We start from the raw sequence: 22,685 nt of genomic DNA, 5'->3' as shown, positions 1-22,685 counted from the left end.
TTTTATACAGTTCAGCATAACCTCCCTGCTCTTATATTCTATTTGTCGTGTAATAAAAGCAGGTATCTATTTGCTTTCTTAATCACCTTACCTACCTGCCCCACTACATTAAGGGACCGCTGGACATGTACACCATGATCCCGCTGATCCGCAGTACCTCCCAGGATGCTAACATTCATCATACTCCTGTGTCTTGTTTGTCCTGCCCAAGTGCATCTCCTCACGTTTATGTGGATTAAATTACATTTCACAATGAACAGCCCATCTGATCAGCCTGTCTCTATACTCCTGTAATCTAAGGCTATCCTTCTTGCTATTTACTACCCCAACAATTTTCGTGCCATCAGCGAACATACTGATGAACCACCCTACATTCAAATCTAATTCGTTTATATATACCACAAACAGCACGGGACCCAACACCGACCCACGTGGAACCCCACTGGACACAGGCATCAAGTCAGATAAAAACCCCTAGACCATCACCATCTGCTTCCTGCCGCTCAGCCAATTATGAGCCCAATTCCCCCAATTGCCTTGGATCCCACGGGCTCTTATCTTCGTTATCAGTCTCCTGACCATATCAAATGCCTTGCTGAGGTCCAAGTAGACTACATCAAATGCATTACCATAATCTACACAGCTGGTCACCTCTTCGAAAAATTCAATCAAATTAGTCAGGCATTCCATCCCCTTAACCAATCCAAGCTGACTGTCCTTGATTTTCCCTGCCTCTCCAAGTGTAGATAAACTATCGCCCTCAGAAATACTTCCAATAATTTACCCACTGATGTTAGAGTGACTGGCCTCTAGATCCCTAGTAAATCCCTTCTTCCCTTCTTGAATAACGGTGCCACATTGGCACTTTTGGCAACTCTCCTATGGTCAGAGAGGTCTTGAAAATTATTTACAGCGTGCCTGTTATCTCCTCGCTTGCCTCACGCAACAGCCTGGGATAAATTGCATCAGGTCCTGGATATTCATTTCATTTTAAGCCTGTCAGACCGCTTAGAACTTCTTCTCTTTCTGTGCTAATTTACTTAATTATCTCACAGACCTTCTGCATGATTTCTATCATCCCTCTCACTTGTGAACACCAATACTAGTCATTCATTTAGAACCTGACCTACATCTTCCGTCTCCACAAACAAATTTCCACCATGGTCCTTAATGGGCTCTAATCTTTCCCTAGTAATCCTCTTACTCTGAATGAAGTTGTAAAATAACTTTGTATTTTTCTTTATTTTTCCTGCCAATGATTTTTCATACCCCCTTTTTGCTCTCCTAATTTCCTTATTATGCTGCCCCTTATACAGTCTATACGCCTACAGGGCTTCCGCTGTTCTGAGCTCTAGTTAACTGCCATAAGCCTTTCCTTTTTCTCTTTATCCAATCCTGTATATCCCTCGAGATCCAGGTTTCCCTGGATTTATTGGTCCTGCCCTTTATTGTTATTGGAATATGCTGGTTCTGCACTCTCCCCATTTCCATCTTGAATGAGTCCCACATTTACCTAAAATAATCTGCTCCCAGGCCACTCTGGTAAAATGATATCTGATCTTGTTAAAATTGGCGTTCCTTCAATTTAGAACTCTGATTCCTGGCACTCCCTTGTTCTTTTCCATAACAACGTTAATCTAATGGAGTTACGAACAGTATGCGCAAAACACCTCCCCAAAGTTACCTCTGCCACATGCCCGGCTTCATTCCCTAAAATTATGTCCATGACCGCCCCTTCATTGTAGGTCCTTCGACGTACTGGCTTAAAAAGCTCTCCTGGTTGCAGTGTAACAATTAATCTCCCTCTAAACCTACCACACTCTCACTAACCCAGTTAATGTTGGGGAAATTGAAATCTCCAACTCTTACTACACTTTTATTTTTACACTGCCCTGAAATTTGCCGACATATCATCTCTTCCATTTATCTATGAATGTTTGGCGGACTGTAGTACTCTCCCAGCAATGGGATTGTTCCTTTTTTTTGTTTTTTCAGTTCTATCAATATGGCTTAATTTGAAGAGCCTTCTAGGATATCATCCCTCCTTACTGCTGTCACTGATTCCTTGACCAATATTGAGAAACCCCCTCCTCTTTTACCTCCTTCTTTGTCTCGCCTGAAGACCCTATACCCTGGGATTTTAAGCTGCCAGTCATGCCCTTCCCGCAGCCATGTCTCTGCGGCAGCAAGGACATCAAACTTCCATACGTTAACTTATGCCCTCAAATCTGCCTTATTTGTCAGAATCCTTGCATTAAAATAAATACCATCCAACCTTGCCAAACTCGTTCTGCCTTAACAGGCCTATAACTTCTAGGCATTCAAGACTCACTTGCTCTCTCTTCTACTTTTGGCTGCGCACCTCCCCCTGCTGAGCCACCTCTCAGGATCCCATCCCCCTGCCAGGTTCGTTTAAACCCTCACCAACAACACCAGCAAACCTCCCCGCAAGGATGTTGTTCCCATTGCAGTTCGGGTGCTACCTGTCTGCATTGTAAAGGTCCCACTTCCCCCAGAAACCGTCCCAGTATGCGAGAAATAGAAAGCCCTCTCTCCTGCACCATCTATCCAGCCACGTATTCATCTGGACTAACTTCCTACTTCTTTTATCACCAGTACGTGGCAATGGACGAAGTCCAGTGATCACTACCTTTGAGATCCTGTTTTTTTTAATCTGCTTCCTGGATCCCTCAATTCTGTCTGTAGGACCTCATCCCTATTTGCAGCGCTGTCGTTGGTATAAATATGTACCACGATCTTCCTCTGTTTGCCCTCCCACTTTAGAATGCGCTTGAGCCGTACAGTGACATCCTTGATCCTGACACCAGGGAGGCAACATATCATCCTGGAGTCACGTCAATGGCCTAAGAAACGGTTGTCTGTTCGCTTTATTATGGGCCCTCCTGCACCTATTGTTCTTCCCCTCTTTTTCCTTCTCCGTTGTGCAGCTGAGCCACTCAGGGCCATGAGCGTGTCTGCACTCCCCAGTCGAACCGTCACTCTCACCGTTTTCCAACACAGAAAAACGGTTCTCGAGCGAGATGCACCCTCGGGATTTCCTGACTACCTGTCTGACCCATCTCTTCATACTGATGGTTACCAATCCAGCTCTGTCTGTTATGGGGTCTCCATACCTAAAAATGTTCTAGCCACCAAACTCTTAGCCTTGCCGATGCGCTTCAGTGCCTCCAGCTGCCGCTCCCGCTCTGAAACTCGGAGCTCATGTAGCTTCAGTTGACGGCACTTCCTGTACACATGGTCGGTCAGAGAGTGAGGAGCGTCTAAGACTTCCCACATGTTGAAGGCGGTAAATAACATGGGACTGAGCTGCCCTGCCGTGCCTCTAGTTTGAAAAAAACACCCGTTTTTTACTTTAAGTTAAATACAGTAAAAAATAAACTTTATGATACTTATGTATTGTAAATAAAAAATAGAACTCTGACCTTTCCTTAGCTTACCCAGCGGAATACACTTGCCCGTGACTCACCAATCAGCTCTCACCTTTGTGCTGTTGGCACCTTTTGAAGCATCCCCGCACTCGCGCTGGTTCTGATCTCTCCATCGCTCTCGCGCGGTTTTTTGATGTCACTATTCTTATTCTAAAAAATATCTGCAGGATAATCATTCCAGACTGTTTCACCGCGATGCTGACTGCTGGTCACTGTTTCCAAAACCATCTGCCGACTGGACAGCTGTCCAGTTCCTGCATCACATTCTTGTTTTATTCGTTCATGGAACGTGGGCGTCACTGGCTAGGGTAGCATTTATTGCCCATCCCGAATTACCCTAGCTCAGAGGGGAAAGAGTCAATCACATTGCTGTGGGTCTGGAGGCACATGTTTCCCAGCAGATTTCCTTCTCTAAAAGGCATTAGTGAACCAGGTGGGAATTTGGAAACCGTCAACAATAGCTTCATGGTCATCATTGTGCTTTTTATTCCAGATTTTTATTAAATTAAAATTCTATCATCTGCCAGGGCGGGATACGAACACCTGTTCCCAGAGCATGATGCTGGGTTTCAGGTCCAGCGACAATCCCTCTCCACCATCACCCCACTTAATTTGTACCCGCTGTGTCCCATTTGTCCTGATTCTGCTGCTCAATGTTCTCACCGTCAGACACATTTTAGTGAACAGCAGAGCCCGCAGGAGACTCCAGGCTCACGGCAGTGGGGAGAGTCCCAGAGACCCAGAGATGGAGAGTCGAACGAAATCCATGATTTTACTGCTCGTTATGTCAACCAATTTCATCCTGTTGTGGACAATGTTAATATTGCTTTATACGTGGAGCCGGATATCGTCCTTGGGGAATGTGCAAGTTGATCTAGATTATATTGTGATGGAATTGGGCTTCATGCTGCAGCTCCTGAGTTGCTGCACAAACACTGGGATTTACGCCGTGACCCAGGTTAAGTTCAGGGAGCAGTTGAAGAATGTGCTGAAATACCCCTTTACTCCAATTCTTTAATCCACCCGTGAACTTGAACATTGACTGACTGAGAATGTCCATTACGTTTCCGTTTTATTTTTTCTTTCCATCAGCAGAGGGGATGTTTGCTGGGCTGACAGCAGGCACAGGGCGGAGTGGGAGGGGGTGCGGCCGCTATGGTGACAGAGCAAACGGACAGAGTCTGTTCCATAAGCTTTTAATTGCCAGCGCTGCACAGAGACCCAGACAGACTGGAGAACAGAGGGAAGGGGAGCGACATCAGTGGTCCCGCAAATCTCTGGTTGTGAGAGCAATCAGACCATCAACAAAAGCAGCAGCAGCAAGGAGGGATGATGTCTATCGCTGGCAGGGGGAGGTTTAATACAGATACATGAGGTAGGGGGTATTCCAGGCACACCAGGACAGGAAGGTAATACAGTGCGGGAGGTACCTGTTCCAGGTGTACTGGGGAAGTGGGAAAATATAATAAGTACAATGTGCGAGTGTGGGTGAGATTCCAGGATCACGATTGCGGAAGGCTGTTATAACAAGTACACCAGCAGTGGGGCTCCGCCAATGCGATATACCAGTTAGACAGAGGGAGGAAAGGTGATATACCGGGCTTTTAATTCAGCACTGACCCTCTGACTGCGCACCACACCGTCAGTACTGATTCTCCGACAATGCACCAGTCCCTCAGTACTTACCGTCCGACAATGTGGCATTACCTCTGTGCGGAATCTCTGTGAGCTCAGTGCTAACTCAGTGCTGATAGTTCGATAGTGCAACAGTTCCTCAGTACTGACGCTCAGACAGTGCATCGCTCCCTCTGTACTGCCCCTCTGACAGTGCCGCGTTCCCTATGTGCTGACCCTCTGACAATGTGGATCTCCCCCAGAAATGAATATATGACTGCCTCATCCCACCCCCCGCATTTAGCATCCCCACTCCGTCTCCCCCACGCCGGATTTAACGTACAGCATTGAGGTGCGAAATTTAAATTGCTCTCACATTCAAAAGTTTGGACGCATCAAGATAAATTCAGAATCACAGAATGACAGAATTGCGATGGTGCAGAAGGAGGCCATTCTACCCATCGTGACTACGCTGGCTCTCCGAATGAGCATTATTGTTCAGTGCCATTTCCCTGCCGTTTCCCCATAACCCTACTCATTGTTTCTATTCAAATTCTCATCTAACGCACTTTTGAATGCCTCGATTGAACATGCCTCCACCACAATTACAGACAGTGCACTCCAGACCAGAACAAGCTGCTATATGAAGGAGGCCTCCTTTCCCCTCAGGGCAAATTTAACAGGCCGGATAAGAAAGGTAAGAGTCATAAAGCAGCAGGTACTAATCAATGGATGACTTCTCCTTGGCTTGTTTTGTGTTGAAATGGCGGCTACTATCATTTCACTCAGTGCTGACGGTCGAGAGGTATTTTTAAAGAATTAGATCTAAATTAGTTCAAGCATAATCGATGAAGACTGAAGGTCAGTAAGATCTACGTATTGATTCATATCAATGAAATATTTTCCATTTAAGGATACATAAACTAAAGGTCTAGTTGAGAAGACACCTGAAGATGCCCCTCGGAAATGTGTGCAGTTTTGTGAGAATCTCTGGTTTGTATTGATCTGCCTGTTTTATGAGATTGTTTAGCTGCAACTAGGACATGTGCCGTCGAAAGTTCACTGTGAGAAATTAACCACTTGATGGCACTTACTTACGCTTGCGCAGTGAGCAGCGAAATTCTAAACCGAAGATTCATCACGTGGATTGCAAGTAAGGTTAATCTCAATATTGATTGCGTGAAGAAAAATAACCTGGAACGTTGTCTGCTTTGAAAATGAAAAAAAAAAACTGCAGTGGTCCTCACAGAGCCTTGTGACAAAATATTGACAATCGTGGATTAACATGGAAATATTGAGAAGAAAAGAGAACAAGGGAATGAGTCGCCTAAATACATGTTAATTGAAAGTCGTAAGGCTGAGGATGGCTGGAACTGAGAAGGTATAAAGCAAGCGACATAGCACTGTCATTCTGGGTGATCCCTATAGAAGTAAATAGCTTCAAAAGTTTTTATGTTCTAAGATAATTCTCTGGAGGAAGGAACAAATCTCACCTCTGATTATAAACTGTAGCATTCGGGCAATTGTGCTTGTGTTGCTGAACCATCTGTTACTGTTTCCCAACAAATACGGTAATTAGCATGTGGTCATTCTTAGTCCGTATAGTTAACAAAAAACACACTTTCATCATCAACCCTGCCTGACATATTATCAACGATGCCAATCGAGTTTGTCAGAGGCATTTTTTTCATTAATGTGTCTCTTCTGGCTGTTATTTATAAACGCATGGTTTCTTATCAACAAACTCATTTTGCCCCAAATTATTGAGTCTCTGATATAACGCAAAGTTTCACTAATGATTCTTTGATTGATCGGCAGATACAAGGATTATCCATCTGCCCTTCGATAAACAGCGAGCAACATTGACAACACTTTGGGAATAGTCCGCTATCCAAGGAGGATTAAAGGATCTTAAACTCCCTCCCCTATCCCCACCCCCTTTCCGTTTCTCCCCCCTCCCTTTTGTTTTTTCCAATAATTTATATAGATTTTTCTTTTCCCACCTATTTCCATTATTTTTAAATCTATACCTGTAATGCCCTGTCAGTCTTTCCACCCCACCCCCACTAGAGCTGTACCTTGAGTATCCTGTCTTCCATTCTTAATTAGCACCTTTCTTAGACAATATCACCACCTTCAACACCTCTTTGATCCTTTTGTCTGTAACATCTTTTGATTATCTGCTCCTATCACTGCTTGCTTATCTCCACAATCACCACGCCCTCAACTTCTCTCTCTCCCCCCGCCCCCCCACCTTAAACCAGCTTATATTTCATCTTTCTCCTAACTATGCTTCAGTTCTGCCGAAGGGTCATGAAGACTCGAAACGTTGACTGATTTCTTCTCCACCGATGCTGCCAGACTTGCTGAGCTTTTCCAGGTAATTCTGTTTTTGTTAAAGGATCGTGGTTAGTCTGTCCACGATTTCCACCTTTCCTTCCCTCGTGAAACCTGAGACATCCACACAAAAGCTGCAAAAAAACTGTTACATTGGGGTACAATAGAAAGGGGAAAAGTGAAACTTTTATTTTGTGGCATAATAGCATCAGTCTCCATGGACCTTAATTGTGCCAATAGAGCTAACACCTCTTCAATTAAAATGCGAATCCTTCCATAAGCCATCTCATCCTATAACACGGATAATCAATGCGGCACTGTCAGCGAGCAGCAACTCCAAATCGAGGGAGAAGACATATTAGAATCGGAGGACAATAGTTTGGACTATTGTTAAGATGTGTCCGAATCCGAGAGCATCAGCTTAAAATTTTTCAAGAATGGATCAGGATCTGAGAACAATAGATTGGAATATAACAACAATGGATCAGAATCTGAGAACAATAGTTGAGAATGTAACAACAATGGATCAGAATCTGAGAACAATAGATTGGAATATTACAAAAATGGATCAGAATCTGAGAACAATAGATTGGAATTTTAAAACAATGGATCAGAATCTGAGAACGATAGATTTAAATGTTACAACAATGGATCAGAACCTGAGAACAGTAGGTGGGAATGTTTGAACAATGGATCAGGACCTGAGAACAGTCGATTTGTATCATACAAGAGGCACGGGGTTACCCTGGTATGTTCACTATCTATTGACGATTTAATATGGAATCGCAATCAAATATCGGGTCCCAATGGTTCTTCAGGTTATTCAATGTTTTTGCTATCAAATACTCACTATTGCTGGTGTGCATCGTAAGTCTTACTCTCTACAGTTTTTAGGTACATAAAGAACGTTCAATTGCAATGCTGTGCTTGAAATTTACTTTCGGTTCAGTTGATATCCCTGGATGTCTCTATATCTAGCTATTAAATCAGGAAGCCACATTTCACTGATTAGCTGCTCCTTTTTTCTTATTTTTCAGTTGCGCCTTGTGAGGATCGAAGCCAGTGTCAGCTGACTGCATCCGAAAATTTGTCCTCCATCCACAACCCACCCACACCCCATATCTCGACCCAGCCCAATGTCTCCCGTTCAACAATTGCGTTTGCTGATGGCCTGAGCTCAGTTCCTACCCAATATACACCTTTCCGAAATTCTGTCCTTGACCACCGTCCCAATAACATATATCTCCAATTCTGCCTCGACCCATCTGCTGCATAAACACACAATCTGTGCATTTGTTTTTCAAATTGAGACCCATCTGCTCATCTATTACAATGTCATCCGAGCCAGAATCGCCTCCTCTCACTCGACACCCCCACTCTCCCCGCCCACCTCCCCCCCCACCACCACCACTGCCCCAGACCACCACCTTGCTCAAAATTCACCTCGTGGTTACAAACCTTTATAAACAGATACCACGTTCTGCTGCTTGTAACCTAAATGAAATCAAATCCCACTTAACCACCGTTCCTGTGCTCAGAGAGTTACATGGGCTGGCAGGCTGAAAGAGAATATCTTCATTCTTATATTGTTGCCCCTTACCTCTTTAGAGACTTTTTCGCCTTCGAATCTTTAACAAATTCACGTTTTAAATGCATTATTAAATCTGGTAGCACCGCAATTGTGGCCAGTGTATTTCAAATGAGACCTCTGCTTCCTCTTCCAATCAGATCATATCTGAGCCATCCGTTTATCACCCATTCAGGAAAGGTAAAAAGAATTGCATCTTTCCTTCCAATTCTCTCAACTGGTCAAAATGTTGAACACCTTCATGTTAATTTCTCAGCACACAATTCTGACATTGGTGCAGGAGCAGAGTGATCTGTATTACATGCGCGTGAATCAGTGAAGGTAGGTGGGACGATGGGTTGAGACAGTGGTTCATTAATCTTCCCGCATCCTGGGCTTTATGAGGAGGGACATAGAGTATGAAAGGACGATGCAGATGATAAACCTTTATACACGCACTTTCGTCCTCAGCTGGAGCATTGTTCCCAGCTCTGGGAATCTCATTTTAACAAGACTGTTAAGGCACTTAAGAGGGAATAGAAAATATAGACGACAATTTGCTCTGAGATGATTAATCCCAGTTGTGTAGGTGAATTGGAAACCTTGTGGCTGTTCTCCTTGGAAAACACAAGGTTGAGGGGCGACTTGAAGAGATATTTAAAATTATAAACGGTCTGGAAAAAGTAGGCATGGAAAACCCCTTTCATTGTTGGAAGTATCGAGAATCAGAGGGCATGGATATAAGGTAATTGGAAAAAGAAGCGATGTCCCCCTGAGGAAAACATTTATTACAAATCTTAATCTGGAATGTGCTGCCTGAAAGGGTGCTGGAGCCTGGCCCCACCGAGGAAAAGGGGCATCGGATTAGAACCTGAAAAGGGGATAAGTGTAGAACAAGGCGGACATGGCTGTGGAAGTGACACCAGCGAATTGCTCCGTCAGTGGACCAGCATGGATAAGATGTACTGAATATCAACCTTCCATGCTGCACCCATTCTGTTATTGTACTCTTCATGCTAATAAATAAGCTTCTCCAATCCATCCATGTTGTCATTCTTCCCTGTCTCCTCTCTACCCTCTACAAATTATTCACATTATTTCTAAAGTCAGCTGCACATTATTCGGCACAATACAATACGATTGGCCAAATTGGTGTTTTGAATAGTTGTAGAATAGCTTTCTGGAGTTTGCACCATTCATCAAGCTGAAGGTGCCAGCTGTTTTATTAACTGCTTTTGTTAACCTCGTCTGACGTTTTCAAATATTGGGAACAGGCACCCAAAGTCGCTGTGCTCCCGCACCTCCAATAAAATTGAGTTCGCCAATATCAGTATTATACTATGAACATTTAATCTCTCCAGACATACAACATTTTAAACCTCCACCATTTGTTATTTCAGGTAAAATCAATTACATATATTAATTGTTACAGTGACACAATCGAAAATGACAAAAAGTTATCAACTAAACTTTTCTGCTACACTAATGTATTATTTTCCTGTTTATTTCCCTTGCTCGCAGTTATATCGATGACAATTCTGATCATTTCCCGGGGAACGTGTGGTCTCTCCAAATGTGTAACTCACTACCTGTTGGCTATGGCATCGGCGGATTTAATGGTGATTCTACTCGACATGGTTTTGAGGCATATTCCAATTGTTTTTCGGGAGCAGTTTCGTTTCCTGTGGTTCCTTCGTACCTGTAATATCCATGCCGTGCTGCTTTATGCAGCCACTGATTGCTCAGTCTGGTTCACCGTCACTTTCACTTTTGACCGATTTGTCGCCATATCTTGCCGAACTCTGAAATGTAGATACTGTACCGAAAAGACAGCAGCTGTGGTACTTGGAACAGTGTCTGTGCTGAGCTTTTTAAATAACCTTTTCTGGTATTTCATGTTCACAGGATTTTATCAAATGAGGAACCTGCCCTGGTTTTGTTATGTAACGCTAGATGTTTACTTTTCTACGGTTTGGGTAACAATCGAGTTTGTCCATTACATTGTTACCCCCTTTGTCCCATTTGTCCTAATTCTGCTGCTCAATGTTTTCATCGTCAGACACATTTTAGTGAGCAGCAGAGCCCGCAGGAGACTCTGGGCTCAGAGCAGTGGAGAGGGGCACAGAGATCCGGAGATGGAGAGTCGAAGGAAATCCATGATTTTACTGTTTGCTATCTCGGCAAATTTCCTCCTGTTGTGGTCAACGTTTACTGTGTATTCTGTATGGATCCGGCTGAATAATTTGGGTTATGAGTCCATATTACTGCATCCTTATGTACAGGAAATGGGCTTCATGTTGCAGCTCCTGAGCTGCTCCACAAATTCTTGTATTTATGCCCTGACCCTGACAAAATTCAGGGAGCAATTGAAGCAGGTGCTGAAATGTCCCTTTGCAGCAATTGTGCAATTCATTCAAAAAGGAGAGAAGAAATGAATCAGGGAAAGTCCAGCATTTTCTCATTTTAATTTACTTTCCCAGTGGGTGGGGCTGCTGTGCCGTTGGACAGAGTGACTGGAGGAGTTGGATAGCACCGCCACCGGCATGGGGTGTGGGGAAGGTGCCTGATCCCAATGGTGACATTATTGAGGTGAGGCACCTAATCCGCACAGTTCCCGGGGAGCAGGTGGGCGGTGGCAGTGTGGGGGGTGGGGAGGAGGGGGGTGGGGGGAGGGCGTGGGTGGTGATGTTTCCCATGACGACGGCATAACGGGAGTTGCGGACTGCACAATGTCTAGGGGGTGGGGTCTGTTCTCAATGACAACGACATGATATGACAGGTGGGTCATGTGACGGCACAATGGACAGGGGGCGGGACTGTTCTTCATAACGACTGCATAATAGAAAGGGCGGGAACAGTGGCGGCATCGTAAGCAGGGCCTGCTCGCATTGTTAACAGCTTAATTGGAGGGATGGGTCCTCCGGCTGCCCAATGGAAATGGGGGCGGGACCTAGTCCCATGATGACGTCATAACAAAGAGTGGAGGGCCCTGAGATTGTACAATGAACGGGGGAGTGATCTTGGCCCATTGATGACGTCACAATGGGAAGGGCCTGGTCCTGCTTCCTTTGTCGGGCACAATGGACGGGTTTGGAGCGAAATTTCCCGCCCGCTCCGCCCATTGGCGCAGGGAGGAAAGGTGAGAGTGCAAAGGTTCACCGCCAAGTCCCTCCACATGTGCTCTCCTGAACATCCAAGGGAACAGCAACAAGATGAATAAAACTGGCGTTTGAAACTTCGTGCGAAATATTTCTCCTGCACCGCCTTCCACTGGGCTCTTTAATTGTACCCTTTAGTACTTTAATAATGCTGAGGAGAATCAATAAAGATAAATGTGATTAAATCAATTCTAAATGTTCGCCAGTAACAGCACAACAATGTCTCTGACATCCCTTCGTCAGTTACACCGAGAGACACTCACCAACATCAGACAGCAGCGGGTTAGAAACCACTGATCAGAAATGATGAAAATTAGCAGAGGCAGGAATTGTGAGCCCCTCGACACACACACACACAGACACACACACAGGCACAGACACAAACAGACAGGCACACACACACACACATGCACAAACACAATGATGCAGACAAACACACAGGCACAGACACAAACAGACAGGCACAGACACAAACAGACAGGTACACACATACACACAGGCACAAACACAATGATGCAGACACACAGGCACACACACACACACACACAGGCACAGACACAAACACACAGGCACACACACACACACACACACACATATGCACTGACACAATGATGCAGACACACACATACACTGACACACATAAATATTGACCCACACACACACAGGCGCAGAGGCACAAACGCGCATAGATACCACCCCCCCCCCCCGCACACACACATAAACACAGGCACATACCCACACACACACACAAATACTAGGCAGATATGCATACACACAGCCACACACACACACAGACACGCAGACACACACACACACACTGACGCACAGACGGACAAGCAGACACACACACACGCACTCAGACGCACAGAAAGACACGCAGACACACGCACACACACACAGATGCAAACACAGACACGCACACACACACATACACAGACAAATTGAATGGAACTAGAATGCAATTTGAAATAACGTGATCCGGTTTTCAGGATTCACACAGTGACTGGGAAATGAAAAGGACCCACTGACAGAGCTCACTTCCATCCACAGCTCACACCTCATCTGAATTCCTTTCAGTTCAATCTGGCTCTATATCTCTCCGCTTCTCCCTGTGAACTGACTATTCTCGCGTGCTTCGGAACCATGAATTCGGGACCCAATCGGAGTCCCGAGTACTGATGTTGGGATTGTGAGATGAGGGAACAATCTTTCCTGGAGGCCGTCTCCTAATTGTCCATTGCGAAGCTCACTGTGAGATGCTGAATAATGGGAACTCCCCATGTAGCCTCATTATTATGAGTGCCGGTTTGTCTTTGGCGCTGGGGCAGCCCCACCGGGAAATTTGCACAGCCCTGGTAGTCGGTGGATACGAAGCTGCCACAACATGGAGGCTCCCTCATTGTTCTTTACATCAATCACCAAATAACCATTTCTATACTGAAGAAGAGGTAACCAGCCGCTCTATTTGTCTGCACACTCTCACAAGAGTAGCCCCCTCCTTTGGGCACTAATGGGACCAGGAACATTCAGCCCCCACACTCACTCCGTTTGTGACTCTCTCAAGCCATCTTGTTTCGCACTCCTTCAATCTTAACCTCACTCCCTGTTGTCACTCCCTATCACACCATCTTTCTTTCTTCCACATTTTTTCACTCTGACTCCCTGTTTGTCACTCTCCCTGAAACCATCTCTCTTTCTCACACATTGCTTCACTCTCACTCCGACCCACTGATTGTTACTGTCTCTCACAATATCTCTGTTCCTCTCACATTCTTTCACTCTCACTCCATGTTTGTCAATCTCTCACACGCCTTCTCTCTTTCACTCGTATTCCTTTACTCTCACTCTCTCTCAAACCATTTTTTTACTCCCATTCCTTCACCCTCACTGTCAATCCCTGTTTGTTTCTCTCTGTCACATACCATCATTTGATTTACATCTGTCCCTCTCCCTCTCTATTCTCACGTACTTGTTACTCTCTTTCCCATGTAATGCCGGAATCTCCTACATTTTGTTTGTTACTCACTCACTTTCTACGTCCCTGTGTCTGCCCCAGATTTTGGTTCCCTGACACTTGCTGCGTTATTGTCCCTCTCTGTCTCCATCAGCAAGTGCCCTCCAATACTGTCCCTCCGACTCCGTATAAGTTTCACGATTTGTTTCAGTTTCAGGATGTGTACTAGTTTCAAGATATGTATTAGTTTCAGGGTCTGCATTATTATCAGGGTCTGTATTAGTTTCAGAATCTGTATTAGTTTCAGGATCTGTATTAGTTTCAGGATCTGTATTCGTTTCAGGATCTGTATTAGTTTCAGGATCTGTATTAGTTTCAAGGTGTGCATTAGTTTCAGGTCGGTTTTAGATTCGTTGTATTCATTTAGGGTCTGTATTCATTTCAGGATCTGTATTTGTTTAAGGATCTGTATTATTCCACTGAGGCGATTGGCATTCAGTGACTGAGAGGAGAGGGGAGTAATGACTGAGGTGAGAGGGGAGTAGTGAATGAGGTGAGTGGGGTACAGTGACTGACAGGAGTTGGATGTTGTGACTGACGGGAGTGGGATGCAGAGTGTGAGGGTAGTGGGATGTAGTGACTGAGGGGAGTGGGATGCACTGACTGAGGAGAGTGGGATGCAGTGACTGAGGGGGGTGTGATGCAGCGACTGAGGGGGGTGGAGTGCAGTGACTGATGGGATTGGAATATAGCGACTGATGGCAATGGGATGTAGTGACTGACCAGAGTGGGATGTAGGGGCTGATGGGAGTGGGATGCAGTGAGTGAGTGGTTTGGGGTGTATTGAGTGAGTTAGTGAATGTTGGACATTCGAGGGGGTGGGGGGGGTGGTGGGGTTTGAGAGCACAGTGATAATGGTGTGTTTCAGACTGTATAAACGGAGAAGTGAATCATTTTCTAAACTTTGCTACCAATTAAATGCTATCTTGAGGTTCTGCAAACTCATCAGTCTCCCATGTCTCCTTACTGCATTTCGGACCCAGGGATATCAACAACTCCGAAATCTGAGGAACATACGAGGTAAATTGGAGTACCCGTGTATTATCCAGCCCAACAGCATCTGAAATAAGAGATATCATTCTGGAGGGGATATTCTACAAAATACAATGATTTGACTGATGGGAGTGGGGTCCACTAACTGAGGGCAGTGGGGTCTCGTGGGTCAGCAGAATAGGATGAAGTGACTGAGCGGTGTGAATGTGAGTTACTGAGGGGGGAGGGATGAAGTGACTGAGGGAACTGGGATGAAGTGACTGAGTGGAGTAGAATGAAGTGACTGAGGGGAGTAGAATGAAGTGACTGAGGGGAGTAGAATGAAGTGACTGAGGTGGTGGGATGAAGTGACTGAGGGGGGTGGGATGCAGTGACTGAGGGGGGTGGGATGCAGTGACTGAGCGGGATGGGATGAAGTGACTGAGGAGGGTGGGATGATGTGACTGAGGGGGATGGGATGAAGTGACTTAAGGTGGTGGGATGAAGTGACTGAGGGGAGTGGGATGAATTGACTGAGGGGGTTGGAATGAAGTGACTGAGGGGAGTGGGATGAAGTGTCTGAGGGGAGTGGGATGCACTGACTGAGGGGGGTGGTATGAAGTGACTGAGGGGGGTGGGATGAAGTGACTTAGGGGGGTGGGATGAAGTGACTGAGGGGGTGGGATGAAGTGACTGAGGGGGGTGGGATGAAGTGACTGAGGGGGGTGGGATGAAGTGACTGAGGGGGGTGGGATGAAGTGACTGAGGATTGTGGGATGATGTGACTGAAGGGGAGTGGGATGAAGTGAATCAGGGGAGTGAGATACAGTGATGGAGAGGGGTGGGACGCAGTGACTGAGGGGAGTGGGATGCAGTGACTGAGGGGAGTGGGATGCAGTGACTGAGGGGAGTGTGGTACCCTGAGTAAGGGGAGTGCAGTGGGGTTGCAGTGGCTGAGCGGACTGGGAGTTAGTGACTGTTGGACATTCATGAGTGGGTGAGAAGCGTTTCGAGGGGATTTTGTATTAGAGACTGAGGGGAGTGGGAGACAGGGACTCAGGTGAGGGATGTCGGGTCTGAGATGGGTGGTATCTAGGGACTGAGGGGTGTGGGATATAGGGACTGAGAGGGGTGGGATTTAGTGACTGAGGGTTGTGGGATGTAGGGACTGAGGGTGGAGGGACCTTGGGACTGAGGGGGGAGGAACGTCGGGACTGAGGGGGGAGGGACGTCGGGACTGAGAGGGGAGGGATGTCGGGACTGAGGGGGGAGGGACGTCAGGACTGAGGGGGTAGGGTCGTCGGGACTGAGGGGGGAGGGACGTCGGGACTGAGGGGGGAGGGACGTCGGGACTGAGGGGGGAGGGACGTCGGGACTGAGGGGGGAGGGACGTCGGGACTGAGGGGGGAGGGACGTCGGGACTGAGGGGGGAGGGACGTCGGGACTGAGGGGGGAGGGACGTCGGGACTGAGGGGGGAGGGACGTCGGGACTGAGGGGAGAGGGACGTCGGGACTGAGGGGGGAGGGACGTCGGGACTGAGGGGGGAGGGACGTCGGGACTGAGGGGGGAGGGACGTCGGGACTGAGGGGGGAGGGACGTCGGGACTGAGGGGGGAGAGACGCCGGGACTGTGGGGGGAGGGATGCCAGGACTGATGGGGGTGGGACATCTGGACTGAGGGGGGTGGGACATCTGGACTGAGGGGGGGTGGAACATCTGGACTGAGGGGGGTGGGACATCTGGACTGAGGGTTGTGGGACATCTGGACTGAGGGTTGTGGGACATCTGGACTGAGGGTTGTGGGACATCTGGACTGAGGGGGTGGGACATCTGGACTGAGGGGGTGGGACATCTGGACTGAGGGGGGTGGGACATCTGGACTGAGGGGGGTGGGACATCTGGACTGAGGGGGGTGGGACATCTGGACTGAGGGTGGTGGGACATCTGGACTGAGGGGGGTGGGACATCTGGACTGAGGGGGGTTGGACATCTGGACTGAGGGGTGTGGGATGTAGGGAATAAGGGGTGTGGGATGTAGGGAATAAGGGGTGTGGGATGTAGGGACTGAGGAGAGTGGGATGCAGGGACTGAGCGGGAGTTGAATGTAGGGACTGAGGAGAGCAGAATAAATGAGGGAGGAGACTGGGAGGTAGTGACAGTTGTTTAGTGAGGGGTGACAGAACAGACTGGCATTGGTGGGTTTCAGATTGTATGAAAGATGAAGTCAATCATTTTCTGAACATTAAACAAAGTAAATGCTCCCTTGAGGTGAAACACACTCTGAATTCTTCCATGTCTCCTTACCTCATTGTAGATCTAGAAACAACTCCAACTCTGGATTCTGAGGAACACTTGACTCGAGAATCCACTGTCCCTGCATCATCGACCCCAACAGGATCTGAAATAACACGTACCAGTCTGGAGGGGATATTCTACAAAATAAACTTCACACAACATAATCGCTGCAATCTCATACTGAAGGGAGTGGGATGTAGTAACTAAATGGGGTGGAACTGGGACTAATGGGAATGTAAGCGAGGGTAGTGGGTTGTTGTGAGTGAGGGGAGTGGGATCGAGTGAGTGACGAGACTAGGAGTTAGTGACTGTGGTACATTCAGGAGTGACATTGTTGCGGTTAAGACTTTGGTGGGGTTCAGACTTTGGTGGGGTTCAGACTTTGGTGGGGTTCAGACTGTACAAATGATGAAGTGAATCATTTTCCAAACTTTCCTACCAAGTTAAAGCTCTCTTGAGGTGATCCACCCTCTGCAATCTCCCATGTCTCCTTACTTCATTTCAGATCCAGGGACAACACCAACTCTGGAATCTGAGGAACACTCAACTCAAAAATCCACAGTCGCTCTATCATCTGTCCCAACAGGAACGAAAATAATAGGTATCAGCCTGGAGTGAATATTCTACCAAAAATCTTCACACAATCTGGTCTCTGTAAACTCACACTTAAGGGAGTGGGATGGAGAGGCTGAGGGGAGAGAGGTGGCATGCTTGAGGGGAGAGGGATGCAGTAGCTGAGGGGTGTGTGATGTAGTGACTGAGGGGAGTGGGATGTAGCAGCTGAGGGTATTGGGATGTATTGAGTGAGGGGAGTGCGATGCAGAGACTGAGGGGAGTGTGATGCAGTGAGTGAGGGGAGTGGGATGCAGTGAGTGAGGGGAGTGTGATACAGTGAGTGAGGGGAGTGGGAAGTAGAGACTGGTGTACAGTCAGGAGTGATAGAGCAGGGTGACATTGGTGTGTTTCAGACTGCATAAATGATTAAGTGAATAATTTTCTAAAATTTCCTCCCAATTAAATGTTCTCTTGTGGTGATTAAAACCAGAGACATTTTCTGTAACTATTTAACTTATTTAAACATCTGTTAGTTCCAGGCCTGAATCTGACTAACTCCACAACTGAATTTGAAACACATTTACCATTTTAATTCTCACTTTAAACCAAATTCATAAATATACTCACTCAGTCTGTGTTTAACTCAGGCCAATGTCTCCCCACACTGACTGTGTGTTATGACTGACTGCACACTGTAAAAGCTCCTGTCTTATATTGAGCTGTGATGAGGCCCTCTCTACCTGTGGTTCCTGTTACAGTCGTCAAAAACTATTCAGGCAAAGGTGCTTTAAACCAGAGACAATTGTTTGTCCAGTTAACTTACTTAAAAATCTGCGAGTCCATGGCCAGATTCTGACCCTTACTCTAAAAATGAACGTGAAACATATTTACCATGCAAATTCTCAAAATGAATCAAATTTCCAAACATACTCACTTTTGGATCTGTCTCTGAAATCTCCAGCCTTCCTAAGGCACCTGCCTGCTAAACAGAATATTTCTAGGTCAGAATCAGACTATTACTCGAAAACTGAACTTGAACCAGATTTACCATTCAATTTCTCACTTTAAAGCAAATTCCAAATTCACTAATATACTCACTCAGTCTTTGTATCACTCAGGCCAATGTCTCCTCTCACTGACTGTGTGTCCATTACTGATTGCACACTTTAAAGTTCCCTGTCTTATATTGAGCTGTGATGAGTCACTCTCCATCTCAGCTTCTTGCTACCGTCATCAAAAACTAATCAGACAACGGAGTTTGACAGTTAACGGACACTAATGCTGCTCATCTCAGAATCTGACTATCTCTCTAAATATAAACTCGAAACAATGTTCACTGCTTTGGCGTTTGGTTTTTCAGTGTTTTGGGGTTCAGTCTTTGTTGGTGTTTGGGGGTTTCAATGTCAGTGGAGTTTGGGGATTCAGTGTTTGTGGGTTTTGCGGTTCAGTGATTTTGGGGTTCAGTGTTTCGGATTTTCATGGCTCAGAATTTTTGGGGTTTGAGGGGGTTCTAAGTTTTTGGGGTACAGCGCTGTGCGGACGTCGGTGTTCAGCAAGCACTTGAGTAACATTCCCTTTTGCTATCACAGACCGGGACACATCACACAACGAGGGATCTGAGGAACAAAGTAGTTGAGATTCAACTCGACGTCCATCCATTGTCAGAGTCGGATCATCAGACTCAGGTACCTGACTTGTCAACTCAATTTGAGGATAAACTTCTCCCAATACAACTTCATCACGGAGATTCATTCAGTCTGTCAACGAGGGGAGTGGACAGAGACTGACCCTCGACCCTTGCCCCTCCCCTCTCTCCCACCTCTACACAATCCCTCCCCTCCAATCCACCTCCGTACCCAGTTCTCACTCCCACCTCGAACCCTGCCCAGCGGCTTTGTGTGGGTGTGTCTGAAGCACTGTCCTCTCGATGTTACAGTGGTCCTGGACCACAGCAACGTGGACTGTGACCAGACCAATGCCGAAGTCCAAGTGAAGTACATCACGAAGAACAAACTGGACACTCGCGAGGAAAAGGAAGCCCATCTCCAGTAGGTGAGGGCGTTCATCCTGCAGTCATTCTCGGGCTGTGGGCATCACCCATTCAATAACCCGAGTCAGCATTATTTAACCATTTCATTGATTGAACATGTCCAGTTGGCATTGAGTCGAGGGCAGGGATAAGATTTCCCTTCCTCACTCTCCGGTAGATGTTTGATTGAACTGATAGGTGGGAGTGGGGAGTGAATTTCCCAAACACTGAATAAGGAGAGAGTGAGCTGGTGTGGAGGGGGCAGGGGTTGTTCGGGTGTAGAGATGGGCGGGGGGGGTGGGGGGGGGGGGGAGGGGGGCGCGTGTTGAGTATATTCAAAACTGAGGTAGACAGACAGATTTTTAATCAGCAAGAGAATCAAGGGGTATGGGGCAAAGGCAGGAAAGTGGAGTTGAGGATTATCAGGTCAGGCGTGATCTCATTGAATGGCGGAGCAGACTGGATGGGCCAAATGGCCTATTTCTGCCCCAACCTCTTCTGGTCTTAAATCATAAAACAATTCTTCTCGAGAATATACTCACCCTCGTGTTCAGGGAAGGAATTTCCCTCATGCTAAGGGGCCCATCGACGTCTCCTGAGATCCCCTTGTCAGTTGCTCAGTAACAGCGTTCCCATTCTCTCCAACCTGACTCCTCAATTGTCCATTCCCAGGTACACGAAATGCTGAAAAAATATCTTCACTGCAAGAAGCTGGTGCCAAAATTACAAGAGAATCCCAGTGAGGAGAAGAAGAAATGACCCGGGAGATCCGGGTTGGTCAGCGAGTGGGTTGCAACCAGATTTCTGGACTGAGGGACAGTCTCCGGGAGCATGAGGGTGTGGGCTCATTGGTGGTGGTGTGTGGAGTGGGATGTTGTGTTTCGGGTTTATTATTTAATTTTTGGTTTGGGTGCTGAATCATCATCTGTGATAGCTTTTGATCTAACTCGAGAAGAATTGTTTTATGATTTAAGACCAGAAGAGGTTGGGGCAGAAATAGGCCATTCGGCCAATCCAGTCTGCTCCGCCATTCAATGAGATCACGCCTGACCTGATAATCCTCAACTCCACTTTCCTGCCTTTGCCCCATACCCCTTGATTCTCTTACTGATTAAAAATCTGTCTGTCTACCTCAGTTTTGAATATACTCAACGACCCAGCCTCTACAGCCCTCTGCGGTAAAGAATTCCACAGATTGACTACCCTCTGAGAGAAGAGATTCCTCCTCATCTCTATTTTAAATATGGGCCCCCTTACTCTGAGATTATGCCCTCTGGTCCTAGACTCTCCCGCAAGGGGAAACAGCCTCTCAGCATCTACTCTATCAAGCAGCCAAAGAATATTATGTTTCAATGAGCTTGCATGACATTCGTCTAAACTCGTGAGTACAGGCACAACCAACTCGACCTCTCCTCATAAGCAAATCCCTCCATCCCCGGGATCAACCAAGTGAACCTTCTCTGGACTGACACCAATGCCAGTACATCTTTCCTTCAATCAGCGGGTCAAAACTGTTCACGGTATTCTAGGTGTGGTCTAACTAGTGCCTTGTACAGATGAGAGAATAAGGCGCCTGAAAGGTTGGGTATTGCAACTGGTAGTTAGCAATTCAGTTACTGTACGTTTTGTCCTGTTCACTTTAGAAAGGGGCGGATCACACGAGAAGCCGTTGAGAGAGGATTCACTGGGCTGATACCTGGGATGAAGGGGTCTGCCTTATGGAGGAAAGGTTGGCCAGGTTGGGCCTGTGCCCGTTGGAGTTTAGAAGAATGAGAGGTGACCTTATTGAAACAGAGATACTGAGAGGATATTTCCCCATCGCATGGGGTGGCGGGGGTCCTAAGGTTTGGGGGGGCACTGTTTCAGAACAAGGGGTCTCCCATTCAAGACGGAGATGAGAAGGAATTTCTTCTCTCAGAGAGTTGTTAGTCTGTGGAATGGATTGCTCTACCCCACAGAGCAGTGGAGGCCGGGACATTGAATATATTGAAGGCTGAGTTAGACAGATTTCTGATCGACAAGGGGGTCAAATCGTTATTTGGTTGGCGGGGGGGCACAGGCAGGAAAGTGGAGATGAGGCCACAAGCAGTTCAGCCACGATCTTGTTGAAAGATGGAGCAGGCTCGAGGGGCTGAATGGCCTAATCCTGCTCCTCACTCCCATGTCCGTATGGTCCGATTGATCTGTATTCTGACCTGCAGACTAACCCGTTTGAATTTTCATCCAAAAATTGGCAGCTTTTTGTCTGAATCTTTGCCTCTTGCGTTTTATTCATTGATTAATGTTTGCTGAATAAATCTCTGAGATCAGGCTCCCAGCGCTGTGAATCCATTTGATTTGAGAGATGTGTTATCAGTGAAAGAAAGATTTGGCCCTCCTATTAGATGGGAGTCGGCCAGACTGTAAAACCATAATATATGATATGGAACTACACCCTGAACTCATAATGCGCACATGAAGGTTTCATGGCCTGAATCCACCTTTCACCACCAGCTCCTGAGGTAACCCCCCTTGCCTCATTGACCCTGCTACCCTCACCCAGGAGTGGGATCAACCAATGACAATCTCACCTTCAAACATTGCAGCACACATTGGTCAGCAGCAAAGTTCAACAGGCAACCAACTTTTTGGCAGTTTTTGGCTGAATATTTTTTGATGAAAGCAGTAGGAAGCTCAGCTAGAGAGTGACTCTTCA

Source organism: Cetorhinus maximus, unplaced genomic scaffold, assembly GCF_964194155.1.
Source record: "Cetorhinus maximus unplaced genomic scaffold, sCetMax3.hap1.1 HAP1_SCAFFOLD_44, whole genome shotgun sequence".
In the NCBI taxonomy this organism is placed as follows: Eukaryota; Metazoa; Chordata; class Chondrichthyes; order Lamniformes; family Cetorhinidae; genus Cetorhinus; species Cetorhinus maximus.
This window is presented reverse-complemented; position numbering follows the sequence as displayed.